General features: G+C 41.6%; 1 protein-coding gene across 6 annotated transcripts in view; it reads right to left on the bottom strand.

Moving 5' to 3' along the window:
* Positions 1 to 739: 739 nt before the first annotated feature.
* Lratd2 (LRAT domain containing 2) overlaps positions 740 to 24,709 on the bottom strand; it is a 79,069-nt gene continuing 55,099 nt past the window's right edge. For all 6 annotated transcript variants that reach the window (XR_007103968.1, XR_007103970.1, XR_007103971.1 and 3 more), the window contains 3 exons: positions 23,790 to 23,926; positions 6,776 to 6,907; positions 740 to 3,828 (listed from right to left, as the gene is read on the bottom strand). The gene's annotated coding sequence lies outside the window, so the exon portion shown is untranslated. The remainder of the gene's footprint in view (positions 3,829 to 6,775; positions 6,908 to 23,789; positions 23,927 to 24,709) is intronic.

The raw sequence follows: 24,709 nt of genomic DNA, 5'->3' as shown, positions 1-24,709 counted from the left end.
ATCTTTCTCCTACTCCCTCAAGCAAGTAGGTTACAGCAAGAAAGATACAAGTGGGCAGCGTTCCAAACCAATTATAACATCTAATCTTAACCCACAGCTAAACGAACATATGCTGGATTTTCCAGACAAGTTCCAATTTCAAGTATTCTGTTTGCTCTCCCTTAAGAATTGCAATGCTAAAAATTCAGAATGGGGCCCTGTCCATTCGGTGGATTATACTTCCGACTGGGGCAGAAAAGTGTCAGCTGAAAAACATAACTGGAATTCTGGGACTTCTGTGTCCTTTTCTCCTTTTCACCCACAGTCACAGGTCACCAATTCCTCTGTTTGTCTGGTTAAGCCCCTACCCACTCCCACCCCTGACTGGACCAGACGCCCCAAACACAGCAGCAGTCCCAACTACAATTCTCCTTCTTCCACTTTATTCACCATTTTTTTTTTTTTTTTGCATTGCTTTCAAGTTAAAGGTGTTGGTACATTTTCAAATGATAAAACTAAATTTAAAAAATAATGTTTTGTGACCCCTGAAGACTGCAAAAATTCAGATTTAAATGTCTGTCAATTGTTTTGAATTTTTTGAGTAAAAAAAATGTATACAAGTTAGTCGTCTCTCTTTATATATGAATGGCCATACTCTGTTCTCATTTCTATCTCTTGGCCCATGAATTCCAAAATATTTACTCTCTGTCTTTTTATAAAAAAAAAAAAAAAAAGGTTTTTTTTTTGTTGTAGAGAAAATTCCAATGTCCTGGGTGAAAGTCCAAGTCTTCCACCTGGGTGGAAATCCCAGCCACAGCACTTGACTTTGGACCAGTTGGGAACTTTGGTAGTCTACTCACCTGTCAGGTGGGAGAGGAAAGGGTGTCTGCACTGTAAGAATGCTGTGTGGATGAAATGGAGACACTTGCGCTGAGCACGGCAGGCACTGGGCATGTGCCAGGTGATCCGAACATTTGGCAAGTGCTAACTCTCACCAGCATCTCCATTAGCGTCCCCATTGTCTTTGTCATTATTGGTAGAGTGCTTCTTTTGAAGTTCATTGCTTCAACTCTAAATCTCTCTAAAGCAAGTCCTCTACAGCAACAGTAGACCAAGAGAAGACTGGTAATAGGGAAGTGTGCATAACTGCCCCCAGGCTTCTCAATCTGAGAAGATTCTGATAGCAGAAAGCTGCATGTGGGGACTCTCACTTAGATGTGGATCTAATTGAGCTTACACACAGTATGGTGTCTGCAAGGCTTCATCCTCATCCAGGAAGCACTTTCATATTCAAAGAGTCCCTGATTGTGACAAATAAACCTTCAATTGTTGGAACACATGTTGAATAGAGGAAGGAAATTGGTTAGTGGTGGTAGAAAAAAGAATGTGTACCTCTTTTTTTTTTTTGCACATAAAGCAGTCTCTTAATCCTTGACATTTCTGGCTGTCATATGTCTTGCTGTTCTTATTTGGGATTATTCAGTGATCTGGACTCTGTCCACTTAGACTGGGTTTAAAATTTGCATTATACACAACACATACTTTCATTTGTCGAGAAAGTTAAATACATCAATCCGATTTACATTATTTTGTTTTTAAATATGTATTTTCATTATAAATGCAATGCAACTAGATTACTAAAAATTTTGGAAAGAAGGAAATAAGAGGGAAGGAACTAATATCTCAATTTAGATCTTTTTTTTGTATAATTGTTCATTTTTAATGTTAATTAATATTATCTTCTACAAGGAAGTTAATTTTAAAATTCTGTTACACAGTTGGACAATGAAACCCTGTGGGCTCAACAACATGTGTATATTGCAAGAGTGAGTCTCAAAACCTTGAAACGTTTGAGGTAGCTTTTGTCAGTGTCTGTCTCTGATCTTTTAAGCATATGGTTTTCTACTTTTTAAATCAATACATAGTAACTATACCTATTTCTGAGGTACAGTGTGATATTTCAAAACATGCATACAATGCATAGTGATCAAGGGTAACTGGTGTATCTGTCACCTCAAGCATTTATCATTTCTCTGTATTGGGAGAATTCAAAATCCTCTAATCCTATTTTGAAATAGACAATTAAAACTGTTGTCAATCATAATTCTCATACTGTGCTATAGAGCATCGGAAGCCATTGCTCCTGTTCACCTGTGCCCTTATAGCTCTCCCTTCTCCAGCCCCCACCCTGCCTTTCCTCACCTCTACTGGCCACTCTACTTCTGAGATCAGCTGTCTCAGCTTCCACTTGCAGGTGAGAACATGTGGTGTTTGTCTAACTTATTTCACTTAACATAATATCCTCCAGGCTCATCTATATTGCCACAAATAACAGAATTTCATTCTTTTTTTTTATTCTGGCTGAATAATATCCCATTATGTAAGCAGACCACATTTTCTATTTTCCATCCATCTGTTCATGAACACCTACATTAATCCCAGGTATTGACTGTTAACAAAGAGGGAGATGTAAACACAGAAGTAGAGACATCTCTTCTACACACCATCTTTCTTTCCTTTGGATTATACCCAGTAGTGGAATTGCTGGATCACTTGGTAATTCTATTTCTAGTTTTTTGAGGGCCTCCATACTTTTTCAGAGCTATAACCACGATGAGGCTCTCTTCATATTGTTCAATAGTTTTGCATATTGCAATTTTCACCTAACTTGGCTATAGTGTTTGTTTACATTATAAGATAGCTTTCATAAACCTCATTTAGATGTGCGCAGGACACAGCTAGCCCAAATGGCAGCTTTGAGCAAACTACAGGAAAACTCCTTTTTCCAGAGCAACAAAGTCACCCTACATAAGGATATACTGTTTGGCAAGCAGGGCATACACTGGATTTCAGTCTCCACAGTTGCTGCCTATTCTGGACTGGGTGTCATGGTGCGATGAGCAACTTAAAACATTGTGCACAGTATCACTGGCCATCACTTATTTGTTTTTCCTAGCCTCATCCTGAAGCCTGGCGCACAAACCACAGGGTGTCACCTGTGGGCCCTGGGGCTATTGACCTCCATTGTACTTCCAGTGCTATCTGAGTTTTGGATCTTCTTTGAAGATATGATAGTTGTAGTAATGTCAAAGGAGCAAGAGACAGAGGAAATGATGTGGAGGGACTCAGGAATCAGAAACCTGGTTAAAATCCTTTTCTTCTATTTACCATGGACAATTGTGGTATGATAAAACAAGTATTTAGATTTTGTCCTCACACAAAGATCTTAAAACTCTTGGAATTTGAGTAACAGGGGTGTACTTTGTTATTCATAATAATCCCCTTTCAATCAAATTTAGTTTATATTAATAATTAGATTTAGGATGGAACCCCTAGGCAGTGTCATAATAGGGACTAGTCACCAAAACACCAAACACACCGTCACAGGGTAGGAATTTTTAGTCCCACCCCTTGATGATGGGGGCAAGGTAGGCAGTGCTAGAGAATGGATCCTAAAACCTCTTGGACAAGAAGATTCAGAGAGTTTTCTGGTTGGCGAACCCATCATCATGCTGGGAAGATGGCGCATTGAGAGGGCATGGGAGCCTGCGCTAGCCCCATGCCGTGTCCCATGCATCTCTTCTACTTAGCCGTTTTGAGTTGTAGCCTTTGTAGTAAATGGTAAATAGTAGTACATAGTTCTTCTGAGTTCTGTGAGTCACGGTTGCAAACGATCAAACCTGAATAAGGTTTCTGGGACTGCACGAGTTTGCAGTTGGACAGACAGAAGTACGTGCAGGCTGGGAATCATCTTCAGTAGGGGCCGTCTTCCGGGCTTGAACCTTGACCAATGGGCTCTTTACTAGTTCTGGGTAGTTAGCGTCAGAGCTCAATTGAACTGTTGGATACCTAGTTATTGTTAGAGAATTGGAGAAAGGATACATGGTTAGGGCTAGAAATGGTATCAGGAAATGCCACACAAGTACCATCATTGACACCAATGGAAGTTCACAGTACAGAGGAGATTTTCCCACAAGATCCTAGTATTGTCAGGGCCCCCAAATCCCATTCCTTCATAATTTCCCTCAAATGAGAATAAGAAATGTGTGCATCAGGTCAAGCACTCCCAACATGCAACTCCCCAGCACAAACTTGGGGAATAAATAGTCAAAACCACCAATAGGAAGAAACGAATTTGGGAAGTGCTTTGCAATTTGGCATGTTTGTTTCTACCCATAGAGTCTGTAAACCACCTTATCCTGCAGTGTAGAGTTTAGTCCCTCCCATCCTTTTAAATTGGGCCTTTGGAGCTTGCAGGGGAAAAGAACAGAGTCCGTGGTGAGAGCTGCTTCCTTCATTACGAGAAGAAAATCAGTGAGATTGCTGCCCTAGCAAAGACTCAATTACATTCTTAGCCAAAGGCCCCGTTCTCTGTGGTTTCTATCTGGGGAAAGGCAGGGAGAGAAAGTTCCTTGATCTCTCGATGACTCCAAGTCCTGCTCTTAGCTCCATCAACATTTTATTCATATTCTGTCGTGGAACTTGGCATTTCAGGATCTATCTTCCACACTTAGCTACTCATCTCCCATTAAGCGATAAGTCCCTCAAAGGCAGGGTTGGCCCATGTCGTACAGCAGAGCCTAGAAGGTACTCAGTAAATAAAATGGACAAATTTGTGTGTCTGTAAGTATGGGGGATATTTTCCAACATCAACAACCAATTCACTAAATCTCCAGACACAGATACATATAATCAAATGAAATTCATTTCTGACACTAGCTAACCTGACAGAGGAAGGACTCAGTCCCACAAGACCACCACCACTTTGTATGCCATTCGCAGGTCCTTGGACAATTTGAACTTTTAACTGACCATAAATTCTGAGGGTTTCCACAACCCTCTCCTCCCCATGTTAGATAATTTGCTGTACCAGCTCACAGGACTCCAGGAAACACTTAGCTGACATTGATCATAGGAATACAGAGCAGGAGCCGCCCAGTGGAAGAGATGCAGATGCAGATGCATGGGGCCAGGTATGGTGGGAGATAGGGAGGGGAGGGAGGTGGTACCAGGAGCTCCCACACCCTCTCTTAGGGATGTCTGGTCACTTTCCCAGAACCTTGAGGTGTTACCAGCCCCGAAGCTCATCAAATCTCATCATTCAAGAGTTTTTGTTTTTTTAATAGAACTTTAGTCTCTTTAATCTCAAGCTTTCCCTTCTGCTTGCCAAGGTCAGTGAGTGAGGCTCCAAGTTTCAGCCTTGTAATCACTTGGTCTTTCTGGTGACCAGCCCCATCCTGAGGCTATGTAAGGGACACCACCCTAAGTCACCATGTTACTCGGGAGTCATCCAACTTTGTAATGAATAATAATAGACTTGGGAAAAGCCAAGGGTTTTAGGAGCTCTGTACAGAAACCAAATATAACAATGTGCTCCTATGATCCACACTACTCAGGAAACCATAAGTACTTCAGGAGTACCCTGTGGGGAACCAGGGACAAAGGCCAAATATTTCTTATTTTACCACAGACTGTGAACAAGGAATGAATCAATAATTGAATGTACACCTAATTGTGATAATAAGACCTGCCTTGCAGGATTTGTTTTGAGGAACAAATAAGAAAATACAAGGAAAACCTGGAGCTCAATTCCTGGCCTTTGCACATGCTCAGAAAATGTGAAAATTGTCCTTCCTTCATTTTCTAATTGGAAAAGCTCTAACTTACCTTCTGGGGCTTAAGACATCATTATCATTTAGATGTTAAGTACTGTTGTAATTGGGCACATCTAAGAGGCTGCATGTGTCCATGGTTTGACCTACTAGGCACATTATTTTATCATAGTATCATAGTCTATTCCAGGGAGCCAATCTGTATTTACCTGTTGTAAGCAAAGAACACCCTTGCCATGGATGCTAAAGTGCAATATGAGCACTGGATCCCTTAAAAAAAATAAAAGGCACATATGGAAAAAGATAGTCTTTAACTTAAAAGGGGGGAAGAAAGAAATATAGCAACATATTGCAAAAATTTAAGGAGCAAGTAGCTAAGAATATCTTATCTTACTTTAAAACAATATGTGAAACTCACCCAACCATCAAGGGAGAGTTTTTAATCTCTATTGGGGAAAAAGGGGTATATAAAAATATTACAATAATTTAGAGAAAAAAATGCTAAGAATATCTTAATTTAGAAGCAGATACTATAAGTATTCAGCTATGCCAACATGGAAACACAAAGTCTTTCTGAGGATCATATCTGATCATTAAAGAGAAGGCAATTTCAAGAACTGATTCTCTATTTTATTGTTTACTTATCTGTGCTTGGTGCTTTCTTTGATCTTTACTTAATGAGAAGAAGCAAAAGAAAATAGAGTAGGAAGTCAAGTGCTGTTTGCTTTAGCCACTAGAGCATATTGCAGATAACCAGGTGACATTGAGAGTGTCTGCAATAAGCCGAAGGGAGACTGTGAGTTTCTAAATAGTTTCCATACTCCTCAAAAGACACAAAACAAATTGTTATGCACACTGAGCAGTAAGAGACTAGAATTCAGGCCCCATAAAGCAAGGTACATTTTTTTTAAAGACTTAAGAGTTACCATCAAGCTTTCTCTTGGTTAGGACCACAAGACACCCAAGGATGCTTAGCATTTAATTTGTCTTCTTCAGGATGAGGAATTTGTGAGATTTGATTAAGGAAAGAAGGAAGAGGATTGGTTCTTTTCTGGATCTAAGCAGATTTCAAGGGGAACCCTAGCATGGGTCATCAAAACAAGGGGAAAGCCAGATTACTTTGTGTAACTTAATTTATAGCCATTGCACCACAATACGGTGTCTCTGATGCTGGTAATGATTACCTGGCAGCCAGTTGTGGTTTCCCCTCTCATCTGGCTTTGGCCTATTGTCATTTTCAGGGCCAACCCTGCCCAGTCTCCTTTCTGTTGTCCAAAGGCTCTCCAATTCATGTTACAACAAGCCCAACCCAGAACCTGGAGCCAAAAAAGAAAAGGAACAGCATATAAATATGTTGGACAAAGTCATCAGGAATTAGAAAACAGAATCTGGCAATAAATATGGTAATTAGGTCATTGAAACTTCCAGCACAGGATTCTTTTAACAATGCAATCTCAGAACTGGCGTCCAGAGCTGATTTTTGCACCATTAAGAAGAATAATGACAGCATCAAACTTTTTAATGACATTTAAGCAATTTTTTCTTTGACAAGTTAATATTTTTTTTGTCTACACTAGGAAAATCTTAATGATCCCGTTAGGCAAATGAACCCCACACCCACCCCAGGCATCTCAGTGATGGGACCTGCTATTCCAGGGCACACTCCCATGCCTCTGGAAGCCAAAACTCAGTTTGGTTTGAGTATACAATGAGCACTTGGTCCATGCTTAAGAATTTGATTCAACTGCTCTTTAAGGGAAAGAAACAGGTGTTTTCCCCTCTAATTTAATAGCATTGAAGCTTTAATTATACTTCATCTTGCATATAGAGGAGTTTTCAATGTTAATCAGCCTGACGATCACAGTTCAGGGTTCAACTTAGCGTGTTAGCTTTTAAGATACCTTGGTGCTTCAGGGGAGTGGCCGCTGTGTTTGATAAAGGGTAAGAGAAGATGATGTCGTCTCCCAGGAGCTTACCACCGCCCCTAAAAATGGAAGGGCTCTATCACTAAGCTACATCCAGCCCTTTTAATGTATCTTTAAGATGGGGTCTAGCTAAGTTGCCCAGGCTGACCTCAAAATTGTTATCCTCCTACCTCAGCCTCCCAAGGAATGAATTAGAGGAGTGTGCCACAGCACCTGGTGAGTTCACTGACTTTCTTATCTCTCTTCCATTCCAACTTCTCAGTCTCTCCAAGGAAAGACCTGTATGCTGTTCCCTGGTTCTTCCACAAACTCCTTGCATAATGGGCTTGTAACAAACATTTACTGAGTAGGTGAGGTGGTAGGGACCACAGAAATGAGTGATGTGCTCTTGGTAATGTGATCCCATAACATGCACAATCAGAAAAATGAGAAATTATACTCCACTTATGTGTGATTTATCAAAATGCAGAAATACGTTCTACTATCATGTATAACTAATTAGAACAAATAAAATTTTTAAAATAAATAAGTAAATAAATAAAATTTTTTAAAAATCCAGTGTACCGTTAAGTGTTCATGTTCTATTTTCCTATGGAGGCTATTTGCACAGTTTCCTGTGCTATTTTAAAACAATCTTTGAGAGTTGGATATAATAGGACCTAAAGCAATAGTTCTCAACCTGATTAATAATCAAAATCACAATAAAAGTTACAATAGAATTTTCTTATGAAATATTAGGGTGGCAATCTGAAATACTGTTACTTTACATCATCTTCATCGTTAAGTATTATTTTTATTAAGAAATCCAGTGGATTATGAAACTTGAAACCACTGCTTTTAAAATTAGATAATCCATTCAGTCTGGGGAGGGACCAGGTATTAATTCTAGAAAGGACAGAACTTATGCAAGTTTTAGGAAGACAGTTAGTGGCAGGCTCAGAATTTGGACAAAGCTTCTCCTACTCTGAGGTTTCTTATCTTGTTCATATACTTCAAGTCCTTGAGGATTTATGGAGCAACTACTATGTTCTGGTATTTTGATGATTGTTGAAAATAAGAGACAAATAATGAATCTCTTCTTGGTTGACCATTTACTATGCAAGTCACTCTGAGAGAAATGCTCTATGTAATCTACCCCTGTAGCATGCTTATTATAATTGGAGAATTTTAATGTGAGGTTAAATAACCCAACAGAAAAAAAAAAAAAAAAAGCAACTGATTAAACAGTTGGACTCTCCTGTTGAAGAATACAGTCTCACAAGACAGATAAAATAAGCACCAGGGAGATGATTCCATGTGGTTTGATGGGGTTTTCTCCCTCACTGCCGGTCTCTCCTGGAACTGGGTGATTTTGACAATGTAACTCAAACTGAGAAGACAGACCCAGTTCAGCCTAATGAGGGGCAGAATAGGTGTCTGAAGGAGTCTTTTGGGAATAAAGTTGATTTGGGGTGGGGGTACCGGGGATTGAACCCAGGGACTTTTACTACTGAACCACAGCCCCAGTCCTTTTAATTTTTTAATTTTGAGACTAAGTGGAAGAGACTGACCTTGAACTTGCAATCCTTCTGCCTCAGCTTCCTGGTAGATTATTGCTACTGTATTTAACATAACCCACCCAGAGATCCGAGCACTGTGAAGGACAAAGGTTCTCTTTCCCCAGCTCTATTTTCAAAATTTAAAGATCCTGCAAAACCCCGCCAACTGCAGGGAAAACTGTAAGGGAACTAACAAGAAGGAGGGACGAGGGACAAGAGGAGTGAATGGATGTAAGGGCTGAGGGTGCGGATTTGAGAGCAAAGAAGATAAGTTTAAAAAGGTCCAAGGACCACACTGCAGACGATAAAGAAGGCCGAGGAATGTGCTTGGAAAGCTCAGGATGATAACTCCAAACTCCTGAAATGGAGCTCAGAGATGAGAAGTTAACTAAAAAAGGCTCACCAAAGTGGACCCCATTTTGAGGATTCCTTGTGGGTTGGGTTTTATCATTAGAAACAGGAAATATGCTTTCCAGGACTTCAGAAGCTCTTTGGTCTTTCCTGCTATTACTGTTCAATAGCACCTTTCCCCCACTTCTCTCCTGTGATGGGGTGGAGGGCGGGGCAGGACTGGGGTTGTATCTTATACAGAGACAAGAGTACATTCCAGAACTCCATGGAGCCAGACTAAAGAGCAACTAAATCTGCCTGAAGATAGGGCATAGGGGATAAAGAAAACTATCCTGGAAGTCTTTGAAGATGTGATTAGCTGAATCGTGTCCACCAGTGTTCAAGGACCTTCCAAGCCAGGGGCGAGGCTTATAGGTACACAGAGGGTTGAAACTGTGGCCTATTGGGGAAATGCTAAATCAGTTACTGTGATAATGCTAAATCAGAACAGTGAATCTGTTCTGGAAGCTTATCAAAATGCAGATTCTTAGGCTTTGTCCCAGAGACTCCAATAGAGTAGGCTTAGGTTTAGAAAAGCATTCTTTTTTAAAACTTGATTTAAGCAAAAAACAAAATGACAACATGTTTAAAGATTTGATTGGTGTAATACACACACGCGCGCGCACACGCTGGGAGGGAACCTAGGGGTGCTACATTCCCAGCCTTTTTCACTTTATTTTGAGATGGGGTCTCTAAATTGTCCAGACTGGACTTGAGTTTGTAATCCTCCTGCCTCAACCTCCCAAACAGCTAGAATTACAGGTGTGTGCCACCATGCCCAACTGATTGCCTCTCATTTGCAATTATAGAATTGTATACCACATCATTCTATAAAATTAAAATAAGTACTGGGTGTGATGGGCTCACCTCAATCCTAGTGTCTTGGAAGACTGAGGTAGGAGATGCCATCACAAGTTCAAGACCAACCTCAGAAACTTATAAAGACCCTGTTTCAAACTGAAAAAAAAGAAGTGGTGGGTGGTTCTGAAGATGTAGCTCAGGGATAGAGCACCCTTAGGTTTAATTCCAAGAGTGGCAAAAAAAAAAAAAAAAAAAAAAAAAAAAAATAGACTGAGAGTTCCACTGGGCATAATGGTTTGGAATTTTTTTGTAAGAAAGAAGCAAAAAATAGAAATTTTTTTAAAAAGGTGGATGGGGTACAATGTTTAAGTAGAAAAGATTTCCTTATTACCATAACTCAGATAGAATGGGTTCTTTTTGATTGATTGCTGTTACTCTCCTGTTTGCAGGGAAAACTTTTCTGTTTGGGGGTTTACCTACTTACTTCAAGTCTCATTTTGATTATGAGGTACTTAGCATGAGTGATTCCACTTTGGTTTGGTCTGGTCTTCAGAAGCCTAGCACAGGAGTGTAGTCTAAAACAATGCTCTCACAGAAACTTTAATAGTGCATAGTTAGAACTCAGGAAGTCCCTGAACTTGGATGGAAACAAAATTTACATCTTTATTTTCATTAAAACTGAACTGAAGTTTAGCATCTTGAAAGTAAGAAACTAACTAAATCTTAGTAGTAGTTTATGTGATGTCACCAGTAGAAACCACAAATATTTTGGTGACATATCACTCCTGTTGCAGATATTTCAAAATTATGTTTATGCAGAAATAGTAGATGTCATTAAACTTGGTGCTAAATCTTGATATTCTGTGTGTTAATCAATAAGCATATGTATTACTACATGAGACAATGCATATATAGTTATGTAGGTAGAAAACAGTATAGTTTCTTTTGTTACCTCTATATTTAATTGTATGCTTTAAACACATTGCTATGACAAAAGACTCTAAAGAAAAGCATAAAATGAAGTGCAAAAAGTTTACTTCTTATTGACCATGTTCAGGAATCTCCATTTTTCATATGCAAACTTGATATTTCATACACTTTGGGACACCTGAGGTAGTTTATGTGTCTGTAAATGTGTTTTCGAGTGTAGGGGAATTGGGGGTCAAGTATTAGAGAGCATCAGTGCACGAAAATGAGACTGGAAAGCCAGCCAGGCCTGCTTGCAAGTGCCCCCAGGAAGGTTGGCTAGGTACAGTCCACAGTGTGTCATACCCCCAGACTTAAATGTGGACTCATAAACAAGCAATGCATGCCACTCAGCCACCCAACCGTGATCTCCTCTTCACTTATTATAGTCGCTCTTAAACCTCCAAAGTGAAGCTGCCAGGGTTTATGGAAACAGTGAATTTATATGCATACCATGTCTCTTATTAACCTGAAACCCAGACCAAGAATGGGAATAAAAACAAATGAACTATGAGACAAAACAACAATTTAAAAAAAGAGGAAGAAAGAGCGAGAGAAGGGCAATGGAGAGGAAGGAAGGGAGGAAAGAAAAGAAAGAGGAAATTAAAAAAAGAGAGAGAAAGAAAAAAGAAATGTCAAGAAACCAAAATTCTATTGGTAAACTAAAGATGGGATGCTAGAAAACTGGGTCTCTGCCATCTTTTGCTTTAGGATCACCTGGCAGTCAATCCAACACAGCTGTATCCAGAGAAAAAGTCTACCAAGCCACAAAGAAAGATAATAAGCAAGCACACCCACAGTCTAATTTCAAATGTTTTATTTGACCTCGTTATGTTTTAATATAAGACACATCCATCTGCAGGTTCAAAGAGAACTAAGAACTAAATTTATAGCTATTTACTGCAAGTAAGGTAATTTATATATTTGATCTCATATAACTTGCAGAAAGCTACTCTGATCCCCATTTGACAATTACATGAGGCTCAGATGAATAAAGATCTTGTTAATCAGGTAAAAGAGCCACTAGCTATAAACCCTTGCTGCTTTTACAATCCTGTGCTGCTTCTCTAATTTGTGCCAAGGAATTTTTACAATCAGCTGGGGAGAAAAATTACAGACTGTATCTCTTTAAAAACAACATCAAGTTTAAGATGGCAATATACATTCATATATATCTTCAATGACCCAAACTCAGTAAAAAGAGAGGAAAGGGATTATTTTAAGTATAATCCCTCAAGGACAAAGAGAGCAGGGGAGGATATAACTGCAGCAACATGTTGGAAGCTGCAAAGCAGATGGATGATTGACAGGGCATAGTAACTCCAAGGACGATCCTACACTTGCAGTGGGAAAGCCAGTTGGGTGAGCCGATTTATGCTGCACGTGTCTCCAAAACATCAGAGAAAAAAAATCAATGGTGCTATTTATTTCTGGAAATGGGAAAATTGGGAGGCTAACAACAAGAGGAAAAAATTAAGCAGGTTTAAGAAGCAGTTAAATTCCACCTTTTTTTTTTGTGGATCACAGTCTGAGGACCTATTCTTTGGAATGGATAAATTAAAGGGTCTTTTATCTGTGGAATATGAGATACAGATAAAGGTGGGACACCCATGTCACAAAAGTGTACAACCATAGAAATGAAATTATGTACCCCATTTGTGTACAATGAATCAAAATGGAGTCTGTAAAAAATTAAAAGATAAATTAAAAATAATAATAATAAAAGAATTACAATGAGAACATTTTTAGACTGATTAGAGACACTCCCCTACCCCTTTGACTCTCAGAACAAGCCCACATACTGTAGAAAGGGTGAGACTGGGGGAGCCTTCTTGGAGAGCCAGCTTGGTTGATGGTAGACAGAGATGCCCCACCCAGGTCCTGGTTCGCATCTAGTAGTCATTGGGTAGGTATGGTAGTCATCAACCAAGCCAGGGGCCTAGAGGCAGGCTTTCCAGGCCCCTGTGGGACAATGATGGGAAGCTCCCTTCTGGGTGGCCCGAGTCACAGTTTGATTTCTTCCTTGGCCCAGTCCTGCCTGCTCCTTCTCACCAGCAGTGTCAGCCTCTAAGAATCACTTGCACCCCAGTTTTGACTCAGTGTCTACTTCCAGAGACGTCAACCCACAATAGGCCCTAGGCAATAAAGACCTAAATGTAATATTAGAGGTTTCCAGCAACGTAAAACAAACAGTGCTTCATGCAGTGAGTTGAGAAGCCTGAGGCATGCATTCAAGCTCCCAGTCAGCTCTGTAGAATCCCACTCTTAAACGTGAGACACCCCAGGATCACATGACACCTCAGGGGCGCCGGTAACGTGAACAGTCAAGTGCAAAACAAAGAAGCTGCATGAGACTTTTTTTTAATCAAGATATTATACCCATGAGTCAAAAGTGGGAGCACAAACAAAAACTCTTAAAAATTAAAAGGATGTAGCCAGCAATAATTATTATCAAGAGTAACCAAAGAATTTGAAGGTAAAGTTGGGGCAATTTCCTAGTACATAGAAGAAAAGAGGGAAGAAAAAAAAAAAGTAGAAATGGGAGAGAAAGAGAAAATAAGCCAAAAATCTTGAATTTTTCCAGTGATAGTCACTCAAGAAAGAGAGAACGGAAAAAAGAAAAGCAAAAATATATAAGTAATTCTAGAAATGTTCCCAGAATGAAAGGCTTGAGTTTCCAGAATAAAAAAGCATGCTTAATTAACATTTAATACCTAATTAATACTTAGCAGATAGATTTTTTAAAAAGACTCATGCACCCAAATAAAGGGGGGGCGGGGAATTACCAAAAATTTCCTGAGAAAGATGAGAGCAGTTTCTCTGCAAAAGATCAAGAATCAAAATGGCTTTGAACCACGCAGCTTTAATGAGGGGCTGGAAGAGATGCCTTTGGAGTTCTGAAAAAACGAAATGATTGCTAACATTTTGTACACTGCATGCATCTGGCTGGGCTATAACAAAATACCATAAATGGTATGGCATATAAACAACGGAAATTCACCTCTCAGAGTTCCAGAGGGTGGAAGCCCAAGATCAAGGTGCCTGCAGTTTTAGTGTCCAGGGGAGGCCCTCCTTTCTGGCTCAGAGATGGTACCTTCTAGCTACGTCCTTACCCGTGAAAGGGACAAAGCAGCTCTCTGAAACCTCTTAAGGGTCTCATGATTTGGGTAGCTCCTAGAGACTCCACCCTGAACACTATCCCCTGGAGAGGAGGTTCCAACATATGAATTCAGCTGAGAAACAAGCATTCAGATTGAAGCAATGAGCAATGAAAATGTTTGCAGGCAAACAATATCAAAAAACGTTAACCCTCATGCATCTATCTGTTCCCCTGGAATTTCCTTGAGGGTGCATTCATGAAAGAAGCAACTAAACCAAGAAAGAGATTCAGGGGTTACAGGAGGCCAAGGGATGTAATAGCAGAGGATGTGAGACCTGGAGATAATGGTGAAGGGGAAGAGCAAGGTGGCTGTGTCTCAGGGGACAAGTGGCCTTTTTCAAGATGAGGTTGAGGGGCCGTTCATGTGTCAGAATTGGATCAGAGGACAACTGGGAACGTAAAGAGACAGGGATTACTTAATGAGCTGCACAGAAAAGAAAATAAACAAGGAAAGGTAATTATTATATTCAGTAAGAGTAAGAATCTGTGCAAGAAAGAAAATGAGTCACAAACATACTATATAGTTGATATATTCAGACATGTGCCACAGGATGACATTTCAGTCAACAACAAAGCACATATAGAACAGTGGTCCAAAGAATTATGATGAGGATGTAACCTCCTACCATTGGTTTTCTCCATGTTCAGATCTGTTTAGAGACATAAATCATGTTACAGCTGCCTACTGTATTCAGTACAGCTCCATGTTGCACAGATGTGAACCCTGGAGTGACAGGCCATGCCATGTAGCCAGGTATGCAGCAGGCTAGTCACCTCAACCCTCTCCACGATGCTGGCACGTTAGCACTGCCCAAGATAGGATCCTTAGATGCATTCCCACCAAGAGATACATGACTACCTATTTACAAGTATGTATTTAAATAGTGAATTCATAAAAAAATTACATGTTTTGATTAATTAAACACTGAATATCTTACCATAATGGATAAGATCTTTTAGGAGAACAGAAATATACATGTCTTCCATAAGGTTTTGAGAAAGGAAGCAAAAGAGACCCAAATCCTCATTTTCTACAGTGAGTAGCAAATTAAATCCGTGAACTGACAAATGCAAAAGTAGTATTTAGACATATGTAAGAATATATCAAGAAAAAAAGAGGCTACAAAGTTTTAAATAATTGCTTGTGGGGGCTTAGAGGATAGGGAAGAGTGAGATGGCTTTGTGAGTTTGTTTAATAAGCCTTGTAGGACTATGTGACTCTAAGCCACATTCACGGATCGCTTTAGTAAAACTAAAAACTGAACTTTAGAACAAGTGGAGAAAAGCCGTCTTCCCTCTCATGACACCCAGGTTAGGTTGAATTAGGGTTGGCTGCCCATTCCCCCTCCTCCATGTAGCATTTGTCCACGGGTCTCCCTAAAACATGCTGAATCTGGAAGATGGTGATGGATGAGCCAGATTCTTCCCATGAAATGATGGTCTCAAAAAATGGAGAGGAAGCACTGGAATAGCTGGAAAGAAGCATAAATTATCCCCATAAGCTTCACAGAAATGCTGACACTAACAGCAGCGGGTAAGATTTTTTGCAATAAGCATCAGTCTGATGCCTGATATCCCAGACAGTCACAAAACTTGTCCAACTTCCCCTGAAATACTCAGGGCAGTTGGGCTCCATCCTTAGGAGTGTGCCAATTTGGGTGGCATGATTGGACAGAGACTTAGCACCAGGCCCAGCTGCCTGACTCTGCATTACCCAGGTTTGCAGGCAGCTGAAGGTGGGTGATCAGACCCAGTGAAGTCCAACATTTGCTGACTCATCTAAGCTCCCCTCCATGTGCTTTACCTGAAGTAGAAAAAAAAAAAATAAAAGAGCAAATCCCCATGGCCTTGGAGGTCTGTTCCAGACAGCAGACAATGCATTTTTCTACCACCTCTTTCTTTCTTCCACTAGCAAATGCTAATAAAGAGAGATATCTTTTTTAAGTATGGAGGCTAAGAAAATTAAATTTTTTTTCAAAGTTTCTATTTTGCTTAAAATTCATATACATGCATGATGAGCAGCTTGCAAACTTAAAACATTCTGATGTCCTTGTTGGTTAGGAAGGCGAATCAGCTGTGATCTGGGAGGAAGTAAAAACAAACAGGGAAGAAAGTGCTCGTAAAGTCACTACCCATCTGCCCCAATCCACAGCTCAGGCTTTGTTCCCTGGGTTGAGTCCTTGGAGTAGGGGAAGAAAAGAACTAGGAGAGAATGACAACGGAGAGGAAGCAGTTCCCAGAAAATACTATGAGGCTCAAACCCACAGAGAAAGAGACTGCAACATATCCCATCACTGGGAATGGCCAAAGAAATTTTAGAATGTGTGGCTTCTAATACTGTACTTACTTTCATGGATGTGTTCTGTTCTTTGTAAGTAATTGCTTGACATTTGTTTTTAAAAAATGTCAAAAAAGACAGAAACAGTTTTATGATGGGGTACTTTGGAGAATGGAGCAAAGATGGATGTTAAGAGATGATGAGAAGCCAGGATTGAAAGCCAGACAGTTGTCATGAGACGGTACAGGTTGCCCCTGAAGTATCGTCAGGAATCTTGGACAGGATATTGGACTCCCCCAGCTATTCAGAGGATGGACTTGAGTTCATGTATCTAGATATTAAAGGAAAGTGCAATATGGCAAGAGGCAGAATAACTGAGGTGCTTCCAAGCATCATCTCTTTTAATCATCAGAAAAGTAGCATGTGATTATGATATTTTTAAACTGGAGTGTCCTTCTTTGCTAATTTTTTTCTTTGTTGGGGACTTAACTAGCGATTGAACCCAGGGATGCTTAATTCCAGAGCATCATCCCCATCTCCCCTACTCCTTTTATTTATTTATTTTTTGAGACAGGGTCTCACTAAGTTGTTTAAGGTCTTGCTAAATTGCTGAGGCTGGCTTTGAACTTGTGTTCCTCCTGCCTCAGCCTTCAAGACACTGGAATTACAGGTGTATACCACCATACCCCACCTTCTTTGCTATTTGAATTACAGAAAATGTCACCAAATCATGTCTCAGTACATATGTGGGACAGGAAGGAGTCCGAATATCTGACCTATACCCTTCAAAGACACCAATTCTTTCCCATCACATCCCTGCAGGAATCCCCTGGTGCTAACATTGAGGGCAAGTGTGACTCAAAAGAGGCATTTGTATTATTAAAGGTTAAGAGACTTTCAAGTTTAGAAAGCAGAAAAAGATGAGTTGTTACCAAATTCTAGAAAACGTTTGAAGACCAATGAGGCATTGTGAGAAACATACAAAATGGAAACAAGAAAACTAAAGAAATAAGGAAAATTTGCGTTCTTCCTATCACAAGCATGGAGTCAACCAAGAACACATAATCCGATTAAGTAGAGCTGAAGTCTCCATGAAGACTGTGTGGAAACCCTTCCTGGTTACCTTGGTAACCCCTTCCTCAGGAACACACTGTTGTAATGAGAAAAAGGAAATGTCCATGTGACCTACATGATCCCTGCCTAGGGAAAGACTGGGGAGGATTTTTGGAGGGGAAAAAATGAGTTAAATACTAAGGGATGAGAAGGAGCTTCTGGGTACTGCAGACTAACTGTGTCCTCTGCTGACATGAACACTCTGGTGTGGACACTAAAGTCCATGTGGCTCCCAAGAGCTTCTGCCAAGCCAAGGATCTACCTGCCCGGAGGTGACTTTGCATTGAAAGGTGGATGCACTCACTCTCCTGATGGGGAGGACATATGGGGACTGAGGTTTTGAGAGACTTGGACAGAATGTCCCCATCTGCACAGCAGTTTGGGTCCCAGAACCCAGCCCCATATCCTTTGGTTTGGGTTCTTTAACTGAATAGTGGGGATGTCAATAGCACTTATCTCAAAGGGGGTTTTGGAAGATTAATGGCAAAACACACATAAACACTTGAACACTTCTTGGCACACAGGAAGCCTTCTTAGTATGCTAGCCACCAATATTGTGGTCATTGCTATTGTCTAATGGAGGAAGTTGGAGAAGAACCCAAGCCAGTACATCACATCTATCTGGACACAATGACTCTGATGGGGAAGAGGAAGCAAGGCAGGAATGTTGGTTACTAAATAAGGAAGGTTTTGGGGTGGGTCAAGTTCAAACTGCAGAGCTGAGTCAATCTTCATGCTTGTCCCAGAGAAAAGATTCTTTTATGGTAAGCGGAGCCAGCCCCAGATTGCACTTTGTGGCAAGGGCTCTTTATCTCAACAAGCCCAAACCTCAGGCAGCAATGCTTCACTACCAGTTCTTCCATTATGCCCAGACAAAAGACATTCCCAAGTGCAATCCAGACAGGAGGAACTGGTTCCAGCTTCCAGGACCCTGTAGACCCATAGTAACATGCCTGTCCTTGTCTTCTGACTCAGCGCCAGGCCAGCGCACTAGCCCCACATCCTTTTACCCACCTGAACACTGTTGTGGGTGTATTGTGTGCTCCAAAGAGAGGTGCTCAAGTTCTAACTTCCAGGACCTGTTAATGTGGGTGACCGTATTCAGAACAGTTTCCAAGGATGTAATGATGTTAAAGTGGACTTCAAGTGAATCCTAAGCCAGGTACTGGTATCCTTAAAGGAAGAGGGAAATGTGGGCACAGATCTAGAGGAAAGACGCAAAGGAGAGGCTGTGCAGCCAGGAAGGCAGGTCTGGACAGATGCATTACAAACAGAGGAATGCTGAGCACGACGGCCTCCTGAGCAAGAAAGGATTCTCCCCAGGAGCCCTGAGGGGCAGCAGGACCTGCCAACACCTTGAGTTCATACTTCCAGCTTCTAGTACTATGAGAAATGAACTTCTATTTTTTAAGTTTGGGGTGATTTGTTACAGTACCTCTAGGAAAGCAATATAATCTTTTTACATTAGTTGTCCCATTGCCTGTGCATAACTCAAAACAGATCACAGTTCCTTTGCCACCAAGAAGTCCTTATAACTTGGGATCTTTGAATAAGAGTATCAGCCCCTTCAGCTGCCCCCCTGCACAGACTGGCCTGCCATCCTGCCCCAGCTCTGCACTTTGGAGTAAGTGCCAGCCATCCTCAGGAGTGACTGAAGGAGAAATATGATTCTTTAATTTACCTTTCCCTCTGGATCATACCATCCGACATTACCCATATGTCTAACAGAATCCCTAAAAATCAGTCCAAAGATGACTTTCTACCCCCACATATTTTGAAAGTGCCAAGCAACATTTTTAGGCAGCTTTATTGGGAGAGGAAAAATAAATCAATTTCCATTTGAGTCTTCCCTACTTATTTCAAATGTTCAGATGAAAAGAACTGAGGCTCCGAAAGGTAAACCAAAGTTTAATGGTAGAAAATACATTTTATTGCCTGTGTATCTGATTCTAAACTTGGCCCCTTTCCGAAGCAAGCTCCCTATGTAAAATGGAAGGAGACACGAACTGGATTCAAAAGTCCAGATTCACTGCTTTATTTTGCATAAAAAAGTTTTTTTTTTTTTTTTTTGTTTTTGTTTCTCTTTGTGTATGATAGTGAATGATGCAATCCTCAGGGAACAAGGACGTGGATTAACAAAGGTTAAAACTCACTACATCATAGAGGAAGAAAGGGAAGGACCATAGGGAGAGAGCAGAGAAGAGGAAGAACAGATTAAAGGAAAGAAAGGACAAGGAATTATAAATAACAAGGTCTTCTAAACACAGAGACTTCAGCTCTGAGTCGAGGCACCAGTTAAAACAGCAGGAAAAAGCAAGTCCAAACTGAAACTCACAGAAATGTGTAGGACTGAGCCAGGTCCAATACCATGTCTTACAGTTCTGACTATAAGACACCATCACTATAAACACACACACACACACACACACACACACACACACTTTAATAGCAGATACTTCCGGAAGGAGTGGAGAACAGAAACTAACCCTTCATTAAGTGTGTCCATACATGTTGTGGTTTCTAGAGGTTGTAATTACAGCCTTCTTGGCTTTATCTTCTTAGTTTAGTATCCATTGAGATGAGATGCCAGTGCCAATTAGGAAATAAATATTAGCTTCTTAGCTTCCTCAGGAAGGACTCTGGATTGGAGAAATTGCAATGGGATCTGCTACCAAGAAGAAGGCCTTGCTTCCCTAGTCCCAGTCCAGACCTCCACACTACCACGGCCGGAGGCTGCAAAGCAACAGGGCCACCACAAACCTCTCTGGAACCTTTGGATGCAGCAGACAAAGACACCCTTTCTGGGTGAGAGCAGCCACATGGGGTGTGGCTTGGCACACCAAGCGAGCAGCGCTTTTCAGCCGTTGCTGGTTCCCACGACTGGCAGTGTGCTTTTGTCAGCACACAAGCCATCCTGCCAAGCAGGGCCTGGCTCCTCAGTGCAGTGTGTCGAATCTCAGCCTGGCTACAACCCACTGACCCTCGCAAGGACCGAGGAGAGTGTGAGCCTCCGGCTGTGCCCCGAGAAGAAGCCCTGGACCCCAACATTCAAACTACACTCAAGATGCAGCAACAGAGGAAATGCACCAATGAAGCTGTCAAGTGACCTGAGAAAAAAGCCAAGCCAGGCAGGCCCTGCAGGAGCAGTGGCCTGTGTTAGGTCCGTCCCAGTCAGGGGCAGCAACAGATGAAGAGATCTTAGAAGTTTTAACCAAGACCCACAATAGAGTGTACCCAGGAGCCAAACCCACTTACAGAACCTTAATATGTTTTCAGCAAAAAAATATTTTGAGTGTTCTTTTTATTTAATTTGACTTTGCTTCATTTTATGTAGATCTCAATCTTGGTTGATTTCATGACCCCTAACTGATCACAGTTAGAAAAACTGTGCAAGTCAAACTCCTGCCCTCATCAGTACAGGGGTGAGGGAGGAGAGCGGAGGGAAAAGCAGACATCCCTTCCTGACACTTCCACGAGGGAAGACGGTCACATCTGGGCAGCCCTGAAGTGAGTGGAGAGGAAGACCAGGTGACGCTTCCCCCCAGCACAGACACGATATTTCAAACGATGGACGGCAGCATCAGAAATACCACCATGGTTTTAAGTGCTCCTTTGAATTAAAGAAACATGGCTTTTCCCCTGAACTGTGACTTGAATCAAAAGTATTTTGTTTTTGTTTTGATTTTTACAAATATGCCCTAGTGCATGGCTTCAGAGTGTGACCAAATCAATGCATTATCTGAAGTGGCTCAACTGGAACAAACCATAACAACAAAACCTCCTTCGAGTTGAACCAATATTTTGTTCCCTTCAAGCCTCAGTGGAGACTGAGACTGAAGACCAAAACATTGATCCCCGGAGCAGAAGGGACTTCAGCCCGACATTGCTCTGCCTCCCTGGCATGCATCCTGGTCTCAGCCATCCCCAGACGCCTCAGTGGCCCTCCCAGCTCTCCAGATGCTTCCCAACTCCAAGCCTCTGCTGGATTCAGCCCCTCATTCCAGCAGCCCCTGCATTCTGCCCTCCGGCTCGCTGTTTGCCTGCTAAGAACCTACCCACATTTCAAAACTCAGCTCAAGGATCACATCCTCCCTTTGCTTTTTCAACAAACTTCAGTTGAAATTTCAGCCTGTGCCCGTTCCCACGCTATTGACTGAGGCTCCCAATAGTGAACAACATATAATCCCTGCTCGTAAAATGCCTATGGTCTAGTCAAGTGCAAAGGCTCTTGTAATATGGTGAGCATAATTTGAGCCAGCGTGTGGAGTGTTCTCAGAGCTTGCAGAGGAGCCTTTAACTCCATGTCCTGGCTCCTTGAAGCTGCTGATGACTGAGACAGCTGAGAGATGAAGGAGAGAGCAGAGGATCGGGGGCACAAAAACCATTTGACTCAAGCATCTTCCTAATCTGGAGACGAAGAAACATTAAATACATTTCACAGGGTGTAAAGTTATCAAGTAACAGAGCTGGCATTTTTTGTTAATTTTGTTGGTACATTATAATTATACAGAATGGTGGGATTCATCGCAATATGCTCACCCATGCACATCACATACTTTGGTGTGTTTCATTCCCGTATCTTCCCTTTCCCTCCCCTTCTTCATCCCTCTATCCCATCTCACTACTCTCGTGTTCTCTCTCTTGTTCTCATGGGGTTCCTTTTCTTTCCTTTTTTCTCTATAGCTCCTATATATCAAAGAAAATATGAAATTCTTGATTTTCTGAGTATGACTTACCTCACTTAGCATGACTTTCTCTAGTTCCATTCATTTCCCTGCAAAGGACATAATGTTCTAATTTATGGCTAAGTAAAACTCCACATTTTTTTCATCCATTCACCCGTTGAAGGCTTGGTCCCATAACTTGGCTATTTTGAATTATGCTGCTATAAACATGGGTGTGCATGGATCTGTAGTGTGTAGAGCTAGTATTTGATCCTAACACATGCTAACCCCAAAGCAGATCTCGTCATCATTAGCTCTCGCTGTCTTTAATGTGCCACAGGAATCCGGACAAGGAGACAATTCCAGCAAAGACTTAACAAATAGAAGGAAAACACTGAATGGAGAGCTATGGGTGGTTAGATCCTTGGCAAGGCCAAACACTAAACCCAGAGAAGGTTACTGACATGGGAGGAGTTAGCATGGGGATAGGGACATATCCTGCGATCCAGACCTGTTACCAATTTCCAGGAAGTCCCCAAAGAGTATGTGTGTCATTGCTACATGCCAGGTTCACCTATTGATTGAACACTGGTGATTTTAAAGTCAAAGCACGTAGCTATGAATCCTGCCTCTGACAGTTATCAGGAGTGTGTAAGTGGACAACTCTCACCCCTTCACATTTCTTCCTCTACATAATGGGATAGCAGTGTGCACTTTATCAGGCTGATGCAATGAGGATTAAATTAAGTGAGATAAATGTGGGAAGCACCAAGCGTAATTCCTGGGGCTAAAGCATGCTGGATTCATATCACTTCTGCTTCCACCTTGTGTCCTTTAAGTCAGCCTCTTGCTAAGGATATATGCCTCGGTCCATCCACTTCCTGTGCCAGAGTGGACAGGGTCCTGAAACCCAGGCCCATTATGATATAAAGGAATTCCTGGCTATAGTGGTGCCTGGGTGTAATGGGACAGAGTCCTGGGTCAGGATACTGAGCAGAGCTTGTTAAAGTGAAGCTGGGAAGAGCAGGGCCTGTCTCTAAGAACAGCCAGCAGAGGCGGAACTGCATCCCCTGTAGGAAGGAACCACTAATTGTGCCATTAATAATACTTAGCATTGTCCCAGTGCTTTTCCAAACTAATTAATTCTGCTCCAAATCCTGGAAAACAAATGACTGAGTGTGTTGGAGACAGACCTGTTTCTGAAATAGAAAGGTGGGGAAGCGTGTCCTCCACATGATTGGGAACAAGAAAAACTGCATTGCCACTAGGGAGAAGTTACCCAGGCAGAGAGGGGGCATCGAGTCCTTCTGTGCACTTGCCCCCCGCCCCGACCCCAAGATCACCTTCAAACAAGAACACTTACCCAAGAAAGCTAAGACACAAGGAGGATCACCTTCGCATTTTCACTGTGGTTGATGCCCTGGGACTAGGTGAGCAGAGGTAGCAGGTTTGCTAAACTGGTACCATGGACTGGACGTGAGCGCTTATCTGTTGCTTTCCCTGTAACACAGCATATGTGTTCATGTGCCAGAACATGATCTGCAGTTAGTGGGTCAATTCTGCGCTCATTTAACTCAGGGTGCTTTCAGGCCAAAATCAGAGACTAGCAAAAATCTACCCACATTCTTTCTTCACAGCAGTGCACAGCCAAGTGTGAGGTAGAAATGGCAGTTAAACAAAGAACTCTAGTGTAAGAGGAAGCACTCAGAGAAGGAGAGCACAAAGGCCCTGTGCAACTTGAGAGGGGAGGGCAGGGCTCTCAGAAAAGAATATGTTCTAGTTGTTTGAAAAGATAGTCTAAAAAAAAATGCAGAGATGGATCAAGTGCAGAGTAGATGTGCAATGAATGCTTAGAGTCAAGAAAAAGCAAAGCACATTCAGGAACTTGAACTTGGTTCCCAGGGATGATGGGGAATTTTAATTTGACTGTGTCTCATCATCACAAGAGAAAGAAAGGCTAGTGTCAGGGAAGAAAGGCTAGTGTAAAAACTGCGAGGGTGCAGATATGTCCAGTACACAGGAAGGACCAGAGGAAGGACTGCAGATTAAAGGACCAGAGAGACTACTCTGGTAAGAGCAGGGCAGCGGCTCTGCTGTAGGAGCCTCCGTGAGGTCATGCCTGAGGAATGCTTGCTTTGGCCTCCCCCAGGCATGCCCTCCTGCGAGGTTCCTACCCCATGAAGTTCCAATTTGGTTAGAGCCCAAGAACCTGCTCTGGAGCAGGTATCCCAGATGACACAGGTGGACATCCATGAACCTCCTTTTGAGAAGTGCAGTAGGAAG

This window comes from Sciurus carolinensis, chromosome 1 (assembly GCF_902686445.1).
Source record: "Sciurus carolinensis chromosome 1, mSciCar1.2, whole genome shotgun sequence".
Lineage (NCBI taxonomy): Eukaryota > Metazoa > Chordata > Mammalia > Rodentia > Sciuridae > Sciurus > Sciurus carolinensis.
Note: the sequence above shows the minus strand (reverse complement) of the source record. Positions and strands in the feature narration are given on the sequence as shown.